Source organism: Theobroma cacao, chromosome 7 (genome assembly GCF_053813885.1).
Source record: "Theobroma cacao isolate CCN51 chromosome 7, ASM5381388v1, whole genome shotgun sequence".
NCBI classification, from domain to species: Eukaryota; Viridiplantae; Streptophyta; class Magnoliopsida; order Malvales; family Malvaceae; genus Theobroma; species Theobroma cacao.
This window is the reverse complement of record NC_142645.1, coordinates 14953505-14970225: the sequence shown is the minus strand read 5'-3', so window position 1 is coordinate 14970225 and position 16721 is coordinate 14953505.

Below are 16721 nucleotides of genomic sequence, written 5' to 3'. Positions count from 1 at the left end.
TCAAAAATCCCATTTTAATCTCATTTTCGTTTCATAAAATCCATGAAGAGCATTTAAAAATAAACTCTAGATAATTTACAATAATAATAGTTTACTCACCGTTTGTACAAATTAAATGCTTTCTAGGTGCCCCGATCACTGTTCATCGGGTATGACTTCCTTGCCTTTACCGGAAGGCTCTCCTCCTAGACACATTGCAAAAATTTCATAATTCACCACATTGATGCTAAATCACTATATAATTGACTTAAATCCTATACTAATGCATGGTATGAAATGCAATAGCCTAAAACGGCTTAAACGCGGTATTAACCCATTTTTGGCACTTTACCCGATAAATTGCTAACGCACTCTATTTTAGCTCTAAATTGTCCCATTTTCTCTCCAACATTTCTAAACATTAAATATCATCCAATAATCCTCTAAAATCACCAAAATCAGCTCACTTTTCTCTTTGGAAAATTCGGCCAAAAATGGGACATTAACTAGGTAAATTTTTCACTTTGTTTTTCTATCACATTTAACCATTTTTCATCATTTTCTCTTCATTTCTTTTAGAATAAAAATCAGTTCTTCATCATTGTACATCATTGAAGTTTTGGCCAAGGGTGGGAATTGTGAAAATTTCATGTTTTCTTGCCCAATTTGATTTCTATACACATTTAACTAACTAAAACTATCAATTTAACTAAAAATCAAAACATAAGAATTTCAAATTCCTCTCCCTTGAAATTCGGCCAGCCCTTGGTATCACTTTTTGATCTCACTCCTCAAGCATGCTAAATGGAAACAAAGGCATAAGAAAGGTAGAAATCAAGCTAAAGTCGAAAAATCTTACCGTTAGACGGGTAAACGGTCGAAAAACGCGATTTTCCCTTTGAATTTTCTAGTTTTCCTTTGGTTTTTCTCTTTTCTTCCTTTCCTCTCTATTTTCTCTCTTGTTCTTTCCTTATGGCCAGCCATCACCTGATGTGGGGTTTAAATGGGTTGACTTTTCTTTAAAAAAATATTAAATCATTAAAAAGTGCTATGTGTCACTTTCCCATTGGCCCGTTTTTAAAATTTCATCCATTAAACTTCTACTCTTCACCACTTGAAATACCATAGTTATTCATACCAAAAATAAATAAATACTATAATTTTGACAAGTTTTGGGTGGTGATAATTACGGTTTTTACCCCAAGGTGACAAAATTATCGTTTTGCCCCTATGTTTCGAAAAATGCCGGAATTGAAAATTTTCACTTCCTATCATTAAATTATACTCCAAATAGTTAATCTTGATCAAAAATTTCACTCCATGATCAAATTATTATCTTAGGTGTCAAAATGATGATTTTGCCCCTAAACATCAAAATTTTCAATTTTTCCCCAAATGAACCCTCGAACTCCGAACAATCATTTTTAGTCATTCCTAGACTGTAAAATATTAAATTTCATCCTACGATTTCTATTTGAACTAGTTCAAAGTTAAATCAACTTAAGTGTACCGTTAGGTACAATACCGGGTTTCATCTATTCTTAGGAACTTTCCTAGCGTAATAACATGCTACTCAGTGCATGTATGTCATGATATGTGTTTATAGGGTCGGGTTTTACACGCAATCCATAGTTGCAGAGTAGCTATCAAAATCCTTAGATGCTACAGCCCTAAACAATGGCTCCACTAGCCCATCCACAAATCTTTGAATCTTTATCTTTTCAGTAGAAACTAGACAAGGCGTATATTGTGCCAACTATGTGAATTTGATGTCGTATTCCGACACCATCATACCCGGGGTTTGTACTAAGGCCTCAAACTCCCTAGCTCTTGCATTACGCACACTGATTGGTAAGAATCAATCCAAGAACACTGTACTAAACTCATCCCAACTCAACGAGGTCGCACCAGTTGGCCTACCTCTATGCAGGGAACCATACCACTCTTGTGCCACATCCTTAAATCGAAAAGTGACTAATTTAACTGATCTGGTACTAGAGCATCCCAAGGTATCACAAATTTTTTCCATACTGTATAAGAAAACCTGGGCTTTTTTCAATGCATCAGACCCTGTAAACGATAGAGGCTTAAGCTTCAGGAAATCAGGAAATGAAACCTCCACATGACCTTCTCAACCTCTAGATGATGGCAATCAACTTGTCCTTGTAAACTAAGGGACTTTTGTGTTACATGTCTCCTCTCTACTATTCTTTGTATGTCATCCATACGAGTTGCCATCATCTCCACAACCTTATTAACTCCTTGCAAACCTGCAACGAAGTCTTCGATAGTAATGCCCCCAATTGGATGTCTATCTAATCACCTAAAGACTATTCTTCCTCATGTCTACTCATAAGCATATCTACCATCATCGACCTAGTGGTCCTGCCACGTCTGCCTCTCCCCCTAAGGGTGGGAGCCCGTGGCTTACCATCATCTCGTTAGGAGCATCTTGCTCCCTCGTCCTTCTCGAGGTGGCTTGTGTCTTAGGCGGCATTCTTACCTAGACAAGAGAAAACACCTGTTATTAAACACAAGTTATAATTATACTTAAGGGGAAATGTGGTTTCTAGAATAAAGAATCTATGCGGTTTCTTGGTTGTAAAATGTGTCGCGGTTCACAATTTACGATTGAAGTTTCCACATAAAGACCTCAATACTTCATTGGATCAATAATGAAAATCTTAGGGCCTAAACAACCCAGGGCTCTCATACAAACTTTGTCACAGGCCAATTTTAAGCCCATGGTCGATCCATGGGCCTAATGGAAATAACCCACTAAGCCCAAGCAAGCCTCTTTATGTAATCCCGATCGTCATTTCAACAATCATTCTTAAAGTCACATTTCGTAATTCTCAACTATAAAATTATTCAGTGATATACTATGGCAATCAACTACTTGTATTTAGATCATCCAACATAATATCACCCATTATCAACTCATATTGGCATCATCAATCAAAATATACATATATTGTTTATACTATGAATCTTAGTGATTTATAGCACGTGTACGCATACACAGGCAAAAGACTCTTGACTATCAGCGAAGTGACTTTGGGTGAAGGTACAACTACTGAATGCCATGGTACCTACCAAAAAGATGAATATACATGGACACCTCAATCTAGGTCCCAACTGCCTTCGACTCTGCAAACATGAAGTTTAAAAGAGTGAGTATAAACCTAGTGAGTAAACATAGGAAGGGAACAAGCAAACGATATGGAAAGTTGCAGAAAACATGATGCACTTATGTTAAAAACAATGCAATTTAGCTTAATTTCTTGTAAAGCCCCTTAATTCAACCTTTGGTTATTTAATCCCTTAGAATGAAGGATCTATGATCAACAACGAAGTTGAAAAGAGTGAAAACTACAGCAAATATCCAAGGAAGACAAGCAAGACAGAGAATTTCTCGTTGCATTGAAAATCATTTTGGAAGCAATTAACAATTTCAACATTCAACATTCATTGCAATCACATAATATTTTCTCTAGCATTTCTATGGTATGTGTAAACATGTAATCATCCACCAGTCATCAGCTCATGTGCACTCCCACACTGCACATAGCTAGAATCATCATCCACCAGACATCAGCTCATGTGCACTCTCACACCGCACATAGTTGGAATCATCATCCACCGAGCATCAGCTCATGTGCACTCCCACAACTCACATAGCTGGAATCATTCGTCATCACCAGCATGTGCACCCCCACACCGTACACGCGCAATTACAATTATCACACAATATTATCATTCAAAGCATAATATATATATATCATCAGAATATAGGAACACATGGGTTCATCACATTACACATTTTATAACATAAAATGTTTCATCGAGGGCTTGTTCCCAAGCATGATTTAGAGAAAAAAGGTAAAATATAATCATTTAAGTGCTTCATCTCAACCTATATGTATTTCTCAAAAATAATTTAATGCAAGTTTACTCACTTGTCCTTGTTGATTCTTTTGATCAACTCTAACTTTAACTAATGCTCCAAATGGACATGCGGTGAAATACCCCATACTTTGATATGGTGATAAATAAAGTTGATCGAATGCAAATTGAGGTCAATTAAAATGTTTAGAAGTGATAAAAGACGAGAGTAGTTTAGGATAAAATATTTCGCAAGTGAGAAAATAATAATAAAATAATAATAATTTTATCGGAGGAGAATTTGTGAGATAAAAGGGCGATTTGAAAGTCAAGTGAGGCATAATAAGGTATTTTGGGTACCAAGGAGACAAGATAAAATTTTTAGAATAAAATAATATTTTATTAATAAAATAATATTAAATATTAATATTTAGCCGGATGTCGAAGTCAATCAAGAAGAAGGATCATATGGTTGATCCAAGTAGGGGAGAAGATGACAAGCCCGACTCTATAAAAATATTTATCATGACATGCATGTGATGGATAGCATGTTTGCATGCTAGGAGAGTCCCGAAAAATTTACAAAAGTCGGTATTGTACCTAGAGGTACAATAAAGTTGATTTAAGCTTCGAACTAGATCAAATAGAGAATTTACGATGAAATTAAGAATTTTAAAGTCCCAAAATGGTTTAATATGGTGATTCGGAGTTCGAGGATCAATTTGGAGTCAAACCGAAATTTTCGCTATCTAGGGGCAAAATGGTCATTTGCCACCTGGGGACAAAATGGGAATTTTAGAAAAGATTTTTTTGGCCCCATTTGACTTATTGGAGTATAATTTGACTTATTGGAGTAAGATTTGAGGTTTAGAAGTGAAAAATTTTAATTTCGGTATAATTTAGAATAAAAGGGTAAAATGATAATTTTACCATCCCAGGGGCAAAATTGTAATTTTCCACCACCAGGACATTTTTCCATCACATGGTCTTCCTTTATCCTCATTTTGACCATTGACTAATTGTGTGGTGGAGATAAAAAGGATTAAAATTTTTAAAGTTTTAAAAACGGGCCAATGACATGATGCCACGTGTCATGCCTTTATTAATTTATTATTTTCCTTTTTAAAAGGCACAAAAATCAGCTCATCTTCCACCCCATGGTCGGCCAAACCAGCAAGAAGAGAGAAAAAATAAAAACAAAACCCTAGAGAGAGAGAATCAAAGAAAAAGTGTGAATTTTAAAGGAAATTAAGTGAAAAAGGTGAGATTTTTTCTATTAAGCTTGAGTTTTCTTATTTCCAAGCATTTCTCTTTATTTTTCATGATTAAATTACATGTTTTCATGATGAATTCAATTCTGAAAAAATGGGTTAGGAGAGAGAAACTTGCTAGATTAATTTGATTTTAAATTATGTTAGTGTTTTAAGTTAGTTTAGCATATTTAGAAACAAAACAATAAGAAAAGAATTTATTTTCTCCCACAACCCTTAATGGTCGAATTTACCATGTGTTGAGTGAGGATGAATTTGATTTTCATTCTAGGAGAATTGGTTAAGAAATGATGAATTATGAGCCTAGAAAAATAATGGGAATTTTCAGAGCAAAAATATGAATTTTTACCCACTAGGGGTATTTTTGTAATTTGCTATCGAGACTGATAAATTGAATCTCATTCACAGTCATTAAGGTAATTTAGGTATAATTGGAGTGTAGAAAGTGAGAAAAATTGATTTGGAGTTAAATTGGAGATAATAGGCCGAATTAGGTCAACACCGCATTTAAGCAGTAGTCAGATAAATTGTATATCATATCATGCATATATATGCATATATACCGAGCCTGAATCGATTTTATAATGGTCAAGTATTGATGTGGTGAATTATGTATTGTACATTGTGGATAGGTGGTGAGCAAAGTACACTGGTAAAAGTACAGAGATTGTGCTTGGAGATTGGGATTAGGAGTACATCGACTCCTAGAATAGTGAGTGAACTTATTATCGTCTTAATTATCTAGAGCAGTTTTATACAACTGTGTGATTTTATGAAAAATGGGTTTAAATGGTAAATTACTATGTTTTAAGAGAAATTGAAATTTTATAAATTTTTTGAAAAATCGAATATTTGTTTTGAAAATAGAGTAATTGGAGACTGCTAGTTTGTGTTGCAAATTTATAGTTTTGAATTGAATGGCTTATGATAATAATGAACATGAATGGCTAAACTGATTTTGGTGTTAGAATTATTTATACTGTGTATTCAGCCTTGAGAGGCTAGGTTGCGATAAATTGCCATGTCATGCTAGAATGAATTTTATTGATTGGTGGATTATATATTAATTATTTACTGCAGAGGGGGTTCCGTGGACCAGCCTATTAGAGGGGCACGGTAAACTCCATTATATTATTACCTCGAACGGAGAGGCGCGTAGGGTATCTCTTGGGGTATAGCTTAGGGTTCACATCACGCCAAACCACCACGTGAAGGGGAACTCAGCCAATGCCAAGGAACGGCTGTATTTTTCTCAAACTAAAATATATTTTAAGTGTATACAAAATTTTAACAGCCTTGGCGGACTCGGTTGGATGCCCTGCGCAAGGTATCACCGAGTATGAGTTTTGGCATGAGCCAAAGTTTTAAGAAATTCATAAGCCAAGTTGATTACTCGATTTTTATGGATTTATTTTATTTGGTTGAAATGAGTTGAAAGGTAATGAAATTACAATATGATGATTTATTTTAATTGTCTCCATTTACTCGACTTTAGATAGTTTAGATGGTATCTGCTTACTCACTAGGATTTTATAATCTCACCACCCTCATTTCCTCACATTTCAGGCTCGGGGAATTCCATAGTTAGCTGACTTTGACAAGGACCTTCATTTGGACCCGAATCGATAAAAGCTGTAAGTTTCCAGCTTCCGATGCATTTTGGATAGATGTGGGCCCATGTGTCACTGTAAAAGAAATTTTATGCTTTGGTTATTTGCTTTATAGTATATATCAATATAATTATCTTTTACGCTATAAGAATTATGTACCGATAGTTTTATGAAAATTATTTTACAAGAAAATAGTTTATTTTATTGAATATTTTTATTATATTCAAATGGTCAAATTTTCACTTCAAATAAACGTTTTAGATACTTAATTTTTTTTAAATCATTAAATATATATTTTCAGCTTACCTACTACATTTTTAGCAAGTTTCGAGGTTTTCGACAAAAATGACGAAAATGCCCCTGTGAGCCAAAAAAAATATGTTATGTTATGATTTGGAAATGATTTGTAATCCTTCGTATTTTGATTATTTGATAACTATTGCTCATCGGGGAAATGCAAAAGCTGATACGAGAGCCTTGCGGGATTTCGATCGGCATTCGGGGTGAAAAATGTTTGTCGAGGCCTCGCGGCGGTTGTCATGAGCCCGATGGGGACTTTCGGGTCGTGACATGCGGGGCCTCGTTGAACCTATCACACACAATATAACCATAAAAAATATAACAGCCCACAAATATAATTATTAGCCATCTTTAATAACTTAAAATCAACTCTAACTCATTTCTCACCTTGGTGGACTTGTAGTTGAATTTTCTTAGTGAGGCTAAAAAGGGGAAAACTCCTTCAAGAGTTTTCAAGCTAATTTCAAGAGTTTCCCTCTCTAAAAATGTTCAGCTATGAGAGAAATTACAGAAGAAAACTTTTTTTAAGGGTTTTGAGGTGAAAAAGTGAAAGAGAAAGAAAAACCCTATAAAAAAGTGTGCAAAAACATGAATTTTGGAGTTAGTATGAGAAGGTTATGGAGGTTTTAAGGTTTCTTTTCCATGGAGGATAAAAAGTTCTGCAAAAAAAAAAGAAGAAACGAGAGGAAGATGAAGAAGGTGCAGGAACTTTAGATATTTATCTCTAAAGTCAATCAAAGTTTCACGTAATTTACAAAAATTCCCCTTTTTGTTCTTTTAGTGTAGTACTTTCACTTTGACAAAGATTTGACCACTTTCTAATCAGAAATTGGCAAAGTGGCAAACACTAAAGTTGTATTCCTGCCTCTTAGCTTTCTAATGGTCAAAAACTCATGTCATTTGGACTTCTGTAGTGGGAGATATGCTTGAAAAACTAAAATATATGCAAATAGAGCAACAGTCCATTATGCACCTTTCTTCACCAATTGAAATTATTTTTAATCCTTCTCCTATAAAAATATAAAACAATAATAAATAACATAAAACTAACATTATTAACTTAAAATAAACATTTAAACATAAATTAAACTAAAATAATAAAATAAATAAGAATACCTAAATTCGATCCTAAATATAGTCCAACTTGGACTAATTAGGTATTTAATCTCCCATTAGATATGTGAATTTGATGCAGTCATCAGTCTACCTCTAGTTACGCATCTATGGGAGTTGAGGTTTCACAAAAACAAGCTTCCACCAAAGCTTAAGCATCCAAGGAGTGTTTTTATCACTTGCACTATTGGTAAATTTGAATTTTCTAAAGCTTTGTGTGATTTTGGGGCTAGTGTTTCAATTATGCCTTTGTTAATTGCTAAGAAAATTGGACTTGATTAGTACAACCTACAACAGTTTCTTTTCAATTAGCTGACAAAACAATCAGGTATCCTGTTGGGATTATTGAGGATGTGTTGCTTAAAGTTGGGCATCTCTACATTGCAGTGGACTTCATTGTGCTTGAGATGGAGAAGATGTGGAAATTTCTTTAATCTTAGGATGACCATTCTTGGCTACTATTGGTGCCATCATTGATGTGAGGGAAGGTAAGATAACTTTTAAAGTTAGAGAAGTGGTAGTGGAGTTTAATATTTTCAATGCAATCAAGTATTCATATACAAATAGTTGTTATAAAGTGGATTTAGTTGATGAAGGCAAGGGTAAGTCTGTTTCTTCACCTAGTAGTAAGAAAACACCAATTCTTGAGTTTAAGCCACCACTTCCTCCTATTAAACCCAAGCAGTCATCGAAGGAGCATCTTCCACCACCATCTAATTGTCTTTTTGAAGTTAGGCAGCAAGTAATGTTACTTTCCTGATCATACTCCAAGCTTTTTCCATGAAAACACAAGGAAATATGGTTGGGTCCTTTCAATGTGGTCAAAATTTATCCTTGCGGAATAATTGAGATTGATAGTGAGGATACGGACACATTCATGGTTAATGGGCATCGCTTGAGGTAGTATTTGAAGGATGAAAAACTACAAAAAGGGCTACTATAGCCAAGCTAATGACTATAAACAAGCACTTCTTGGGAGCCAACCCAAGCTTTCTAACCTAATTTACTTACTTTAATTTATTTTTTTCTTCATTTCTTATGTATTATCAGTAATTACTGATTTTTTTCTTTCTTCTTGCAAGTGTCCTCCCTTATAAAAAAATTCAAGAAGACTTTCAAAAAAAAAAAAACATTGAGGTCGATGTTGAAGTTTAAGTTTGGGGGGTGTCTTTAGATTTTACGAAAGTGGTGCCTCGCTTCACATGGGTGTTGATTTTTTATTAAAAGTAATTTTAAATTATATAATATTATAAACAAAAATAATGATAAAAGAGAAATAATTTTAAATTTAAAAATATTATAAATAATAGTAATAATAATAGATTAAAGATAATTCTTTTAAAAAATCAATATTTTAAAAATATTTTCTGATGTCTTACTAAGCAAAATTTTTTATTTAAATAAATTTGTTGAAAAACATTTTATTTTTTTTATATTTTAATATATTCTAATATTGATATAATCATATTTTGTTAATTACATGATTTTAATAGAAAAATAAAATAAATGTTCAAAAAATGTAATATTTATAAAGTAATTATTGGTAAACTACATAACTTATACAATAAAATTATTAAAATAAAATGAATATTTTTTGAAAGTCAAAATAAAATGAATATTAATTACACTTATTAAAATTTTTAGTTTTAATGATGAACTTTTCTAAATTATCTTCAATTTTAATTATTACTTTCTTATCTTGTGCTTTTATAATTATTTAGAATTAATCCACCTTGTGAAAATAATTTTGGGATCCTTCAATAATCTTGATAAGTCATTATTAACTTTATTCAATTAATTGTTCATTTTTTTATTATTTATCAAAAACATTGTTTCGCTTTTTATTCTTATCCTAATTTCGTAAATTTAATTCATGTATAAAAATTAAAAATAAAAAAAATAAATTGACTAAACTTGAACCACGTTGGACTTGGTTGAATCCAACCCACCTCTTTTCTTTTTTGTATCCATCATAAAACCACGTGATTTTAATTTTAACCTAACCCTAGTTTCCAACCCTTTCTCGTTTCTTCATTTTTGCTCTTTTCTTCTTCTTCTACTAGCAGCGGCAACCAACCTTTTTCTCTAAACCCTTTCTCCCTTACTCATGTTGGCTCTATTAGTTTTTGATGATAATAAAACATTCTCATTTATTTGTGTCTAATACCTTTACTTGAGTGTGCAGGAAATTAATATATGAAATCAATTTATTGACTCTTCAAAGAGTATTTTTTGAAAGAAAAAGAGGGATAAAATCATCAACATGTAACTAAATAACAAAGGAGGAAGCTTATTGGTGAAACAAGGAAGAACATTAGTTGACCAAATTTCATATTGGAGAAATAGCAGACTGAAGAGTTTAAGAAACAGAATCAATTTAATCAACCAAGTCAGTTGACTAAGTACTCTCTGCTAGAATCTGTAAACTAGAAACAGAATCAACTTAGTCAACCAAGTTAGTTGACTAAGAGCTTTCTGTCTGCAAATTGAACCAGAGCACTACAAGACAGATTAACGACTAGAACTCATCCTCAACTGTTTCCAATGGATATAAACTGCCAAACTGCCATCAGAGTTGCATCTTCAAGTATAAAAGGATCTTTCAACAATAAGAAACAAGTTTTTTTGAAGCTTTGAATGAGATTTGAGTTATAGAAAGTAGAAAAACCAGAAAAGCTTCACTGCACTTGACTTCACTCAAACGTCAATCTTTGTAATAGAGTTCAGCACTTTATCTTGTACCATCTAGATCAAAGTAAGTGATCATAGGTACTTTTTTATTACTTCTCTTGTATTTTTAGAGTGAGGGAGTCACTCTAAGGGGTTGTTCAAGCTTGGGATAGCTTGATTGTTGAAGGTTGTGGTTGAGCCTTGGAAAGCCACTTTGGGTTTTAGTTAAACCCCTGAAAAACTAGTGCAAAAGGTTGTGGCTGAGCCTGATAAAAGCCATTGTAAAAGCTTGGTGGAAGCTTGTGAATTTCACCTGTTGTTAGTGAGTTTGTGAGAAAATCCTTGGTTAGATAATCAAGGCAGTGTATGTAGGTCTTGGACTAAACCACTCTAAATTGTTATGCATTTTATACTTTGTTTTTGTTTTCTTAAGTTCTGAAAATTAATTTCCAATCTTGTCAAGAGCCAAAGTGTGCTATTCACCCCCCCTCTAGCACATATTATAGGGACCAACAACTCAATCCCTGACGTCATCGCCCTCGTTGGCCTAAGCCTTTCCAACAACGGCTTCCTTTTTCTTTTCTTGTCCTCTTTTCTTTTATTCCCCTTCCTTCTACCACCAGTTTCCTCTCTTTCTGCTTAGCAACCATTCTCCTCCTGCAATTTAGATTTTCTTTTAAAAGCCCTACCACAAATTTAAAACCCCATTTAAAACCTTTTTCCTCAAGGTTGGGCGTGGTATCCTTTAAGAGTATTCTTCATTGTTTTTGTTTGACTCACTCAATGGCAATTTGTTTTTTTCTTTTGCAAAGTCTGATAGAGAACTAAAACTACCAACTTGAAAACATGATCACTCTATAAGCTGCCACATAGTAAAATAAGGAAATTGAAATGTGGCAAGATGATTAAGTATGTAATAGATTATTGTGTGCCTTTATTTATTTTTTGTAAAACCCGACCTTATAAAATACTTGTCATGACATACATGTGATGGATAGTATGTTTGCATGCTAGGAAAGTCTCGAAAAATTTACAAAAAGTTGGTATTGTATCTAGAGGTACAACAAAGTTGATTTAAGCCTTGAACTAGATCGAATAGAGATTTTAGAGTGAAATTGAAAATTTTACAGTCCAAGAATGATTTAATATGGTGATTCAGAGTTCGAGGATCAATTTGGAGTCAAACCAAAAATTTCACTATTTAGGGGCAAAATAGTAATTTTGCCACTCGAGGACAAAATGGAAAATTTTTTTCAAAGATTTTGATCACATTTGACTTATTGGAGTATGATTTGAGGTTGAGAAGTGAAAAATTGTAATCCCGGTATTTTTCGAAACATAAAGGTAAAATGGTAATTTTGCCACCCTAGTGGCAAAATTGTAATTTTACACCACTTGACACTTGTCCAGCACATGAATTTTACCCAATATTATCATGGATAATTGAAGGAATTTAAGTGGTGGAGAGAAAAAGCTTAATAGTTAAGAAATTACAAATGGACCAATAATATGGTGACATGTGTCAAGTTTATAGCCATTAATTATTTAGCTTTAAAATAAGTATAAAATCAGCCTATTTTCTTTCATATGGCCGACCAAACCAAGACCAAAGAAGAACAAAAGAAGAAAAGGAAGAGAACAAAACCTAGGTGGAAAAATTCAAGGGAAAAGTGTGAAAATTCAAGGAAACAAATGAAAAAAAGGTAAAATTTTTCAATTAAGCTAAAGATCTTTCTTTCCCATGCATTTCTCCTCATTTTTCATGGTTAAATTACATGTTTTCATGATGAATTCATGGCTGATCGAAATGGGTATGGAGAGAGAATGATGTTAGATTGATTTGATTTTGAGTTATGTTGGTGTTTAGAGTTAGTTAAGCATGTTTAGAAACAAAACAACAAGAAAATAATCCATTTTCCCCATGAACCTTCAATGGCCAAACCCTATGTGAAGTGTAGAAGTAATGAATAGATTTTATGATCAAGTGAATTGGTTGAAAAATGGATGAAATGATGATTTAGGGTGACAAAATGGAATGGGAAAATTTTTAGTGATAATGCACCACAATGGCCAAAACTTTCAAGAAGAATTGTGAGGGTTGTTAGGCTGAATTTTAGATTATTGGAATTGTATTTAGTGAATTGAAATATTAGAAATGAAATGGAGAAATTTGGAGCCAAATCGAACACAATTGTCATTTAATCGGGTAATAGGCCGAATTAGGTCAACACCACATTTAAGAGGTAGTCGGATAAGTTACATATCATATCATGCATATACACCGAGCCTGAATTGATTTTATAATGGTGAAGCATTAATGTGGTGAATTATGTATTGTACATTGTGGATAGGTGGTGAGCAAATTACACTGATAAAAGTACAGAGATTATACTTGAAGACTGGGATTAGGAGTACATCGACTCCTAGAACTGTGAGTAACCTTATCATCATTTTAATTATCTAAAGTATGTTTTAGCTCGGTTTTGGTGAAATTTTATGAAAATGAGTTAAATGGCAAATTTTAGGTTTTATAAACAAAAATGTGTTTAAATGAAAAGATTTTATAAATTGTCTTGAAACGAAATAACAATTTTGAAAAAGAGTAATTGGAGACCATCGGTATGTTGTAAATTTATGATTGGAAATTGATGGCTTATGTTATATTGTTATTATGTTGGCATGACTGGTTGGGCTGTGTTTTATGAATTGTATGAATTGTTTTATTTTACCTTTGCAGGTTGGGTAGTAAAATATTAACCTTGTCATGCTGTCAAAATTGTATTGTATGGTAGGTATTGCTTGCTGCAGTGGGCTGGGTTCTGTGGACTAGCCTATTAGAGGGGCATGGAATCCTGACATATTTTACCTTGATTGGAGAGGCGAGTAGGGTAACTCTCGAGGTATAACTTTAGAGTTCACTTCACACTAAACCACCACATGACGGGGCACTCAACCAACACCAAGGAACGGTTGTGTTTTCTAAATAAAAACATGATTTATGAGTATATAACTTTTTAATAGCCTTGGCGGACTCAGTTTGGGATAGCCTGTAAAACCTGACCCTATAAATACATGTCATGACATACATGCACTGAGTAGCATGTTATTATGCTAGGAAAGCACCTAAGAAAAGACGAAACCCGATATCGTACCTAACGATACACTTAAGTTGATTTAACCTCGAACTAGTTCAAATAGGAATTGTAGGATGAAATTTAATATTTTATAGTCCAAGAATGACTAAAAATTATTGTTCGGAGTTCGAGGGTTCATTTGGGGTAAAATTGGAAATTTTGATATTCAAGGGCAAAATCGTCATTTTGCCACCTAAGATAATAATTTGATCATGGAGTGAAATTTTTTACCAAGATTAACTATTTGGAGTATAATTTAATGATAGGAAGTGAAAAAGTTTAATTCTGGTGATTTCTGGAGTGTAGGGGCAAAATCGTAATTTTGCCACCCACGGACAAAATTTGAGATTTTGAGAGAATTTAGATCAAATTTGACAAATTGGAGAATGGTATGAGTATAAGGGATGAAAAATATGTCTATGGGCAATTTTTCAGTTTTTTGGGCAAAAATGTAATTTTTCACTTTTACGGGGGCAAAAGTGTAAATTTCAAAAATTACTCCAACGAGACTTTGGATGAGTCTGAGAATTTTATCTAAGCTATGAATATATGAGACAAGTGTATGGTGAAAATTTGGAAACAAATGGATGAAATTTTAAAAATGGGCCAATGGGAAAGTGACATGTGGCATTTTTTAATGATATAATATTATTTTAATGAAAAGTCAGCCCATTTAAACCCAAATTTTGAGTGCTGGCCGGCCATAAGGAAGAACAAGAGAGGAAATAGAGAGGAAAGGAAGAAAAAAAAGAAAAACCAAAGAGAAACAAGAAAATTCAAAGGGAAATTCGCGATTTTCGACCGTTTACGTGTCTAACAGTAAGATTTTTCGATTTTAGCTTGATTTCTACCTTTCCTATGCCTTTATTTCCATTTAGCATGCTTGAGGAGAGAGATCAAAAAGTGATATCAAGGGCTGGACGAAATTCTAGGGGAGAGAAATTGAAATTTTTAGGTTTTGATTTTTAGTTAAATTGATAGTTTTAGTTAGTTAAATGTGTTTAGAAATTAAATTGGGCAAGAAATCATTAAATTTTCACAATACCCACTCTTGGCTGGATGCTCAATGCTGTACAATGATGATGAATTGATTTTATTCTAAGGAAAATGAAGAGAAAATGATGAAAAACGATTAAACGTGATAGAAAAACAAAGTAGAAAATTAACCGACTTAATGTCCCATTTTTGGCCGAATTTTCCAGGGAAGGGAGTGAGCTGATTTTGTTGTTTTTAGAAGGTTATTGGCTGATATTTAATGGTTAGAAATGTTGGAGAGAGAATGGGATGATTTAGAGCTAAAATGGAGCGCGTTAGCAATTTATCGAGCAAAGTGACAAAAATAGGTTAATACCGCGTTTAAGCCGTTTTAGGCTATTGCATTTCATACCATGCATTAGTATAAGATTTAAGTTAATTATATAGTGATTTAGCATCAATGTGATGAATTGTGTAAATTTTTGTAATGTGTCTAGGAGGAGAGCCTTTCGGAAAAGGCAAAGAAGTCGTACCCGACGAGTAGTGATCGGGGTGCTTAGAAAGCTTTTAGTTTGTTCAAACGGTTAGTAAACTTATTATTATTGTAAATTATCTAGAGTTTATTTTAAATGCCATTTATGTATTTTATGAAATGAGAACGAGATTAAAACGGGATTTTTGATGTTTTAGGAATAAATGTGACAAATAAAAATATATTGTATTGATTATGAAATTGAGTAATTGGAGGCTACAAATTGACTTGAAAAATATATATTTTCCTAGGAATGGCTTATGAGAAATGAGTATATGTGGCTATATTTTGTGAATGCATTGGGAAATTTATGTAAGTTGTTTTACTATGCAGGCTGGATAAATAAATAAAAGCCACGTTATACTGTCGAAATTTTATTAAAATTGGTGGGTTAGTCACTGTAGTGATGGGTTTCCGTGGACTGCCTATTAGAGGGGCACGGTAAACCCAGTTATATAGTTACTCCGATTGTAGAGGCGAGGAGGGTAACTCCTGGGGTAGTATTAGAGCTCACTTCACGTCGAACCCCCACGTGAATGTGTAACTCGGCCAACGCCAAGGAACGGCTGATTTTTAAAAATAAAAATGTGTTTCACGTGTGAATATTTTAACACCCTTGGTAGACTCGGTTAGATGCCTCGGCCAAGGTATCCCCGAGGATTAGTTTTGGCTTGAGCCTTATTTTAATAAAAGACATAAGCCTTAACAATTGTTTTGGTAAATTACAAATATTTTATGGTTTAAGAAATAAATTGAAAACATTATGAAATGGGTTGAAATTTGTTGTTTAAACTTGCCTCCATTTTACTCGCCTTTAGATATTTATGATAATGTCTGTTTACTCATTGGGATTGCAAAATCTCACCCAACTCCTTTCCACCCATTTCAGGTTCAGTATAGACTGTAGATAGCTGATCTCATCGAGGACTACCATTGGATCTGCATTTTCCAAACCGTAGGTTCACAGTCCTCTTTACTTTTGTTTATTCGGGGGCCCTCTTGTTATTGTAAATTAAATTAAATATTTTGGCTTACTGTATTTAAGTATGTATAAATTTATTTAGCTTTTACGCTATAAAAATTATTCACGTATAATTCTATAAATATTGTTTTATAAGAAAATAGAATATTTCCCTTAATATTTCTTTTATTTTCTTATTATATTCAAATAACCGTAATTTCGTTTTAAAATGAAGATTTTAGACTTTTAAACTCATTTTGAATATGAATTATGTATTTTGTACTTGTATAT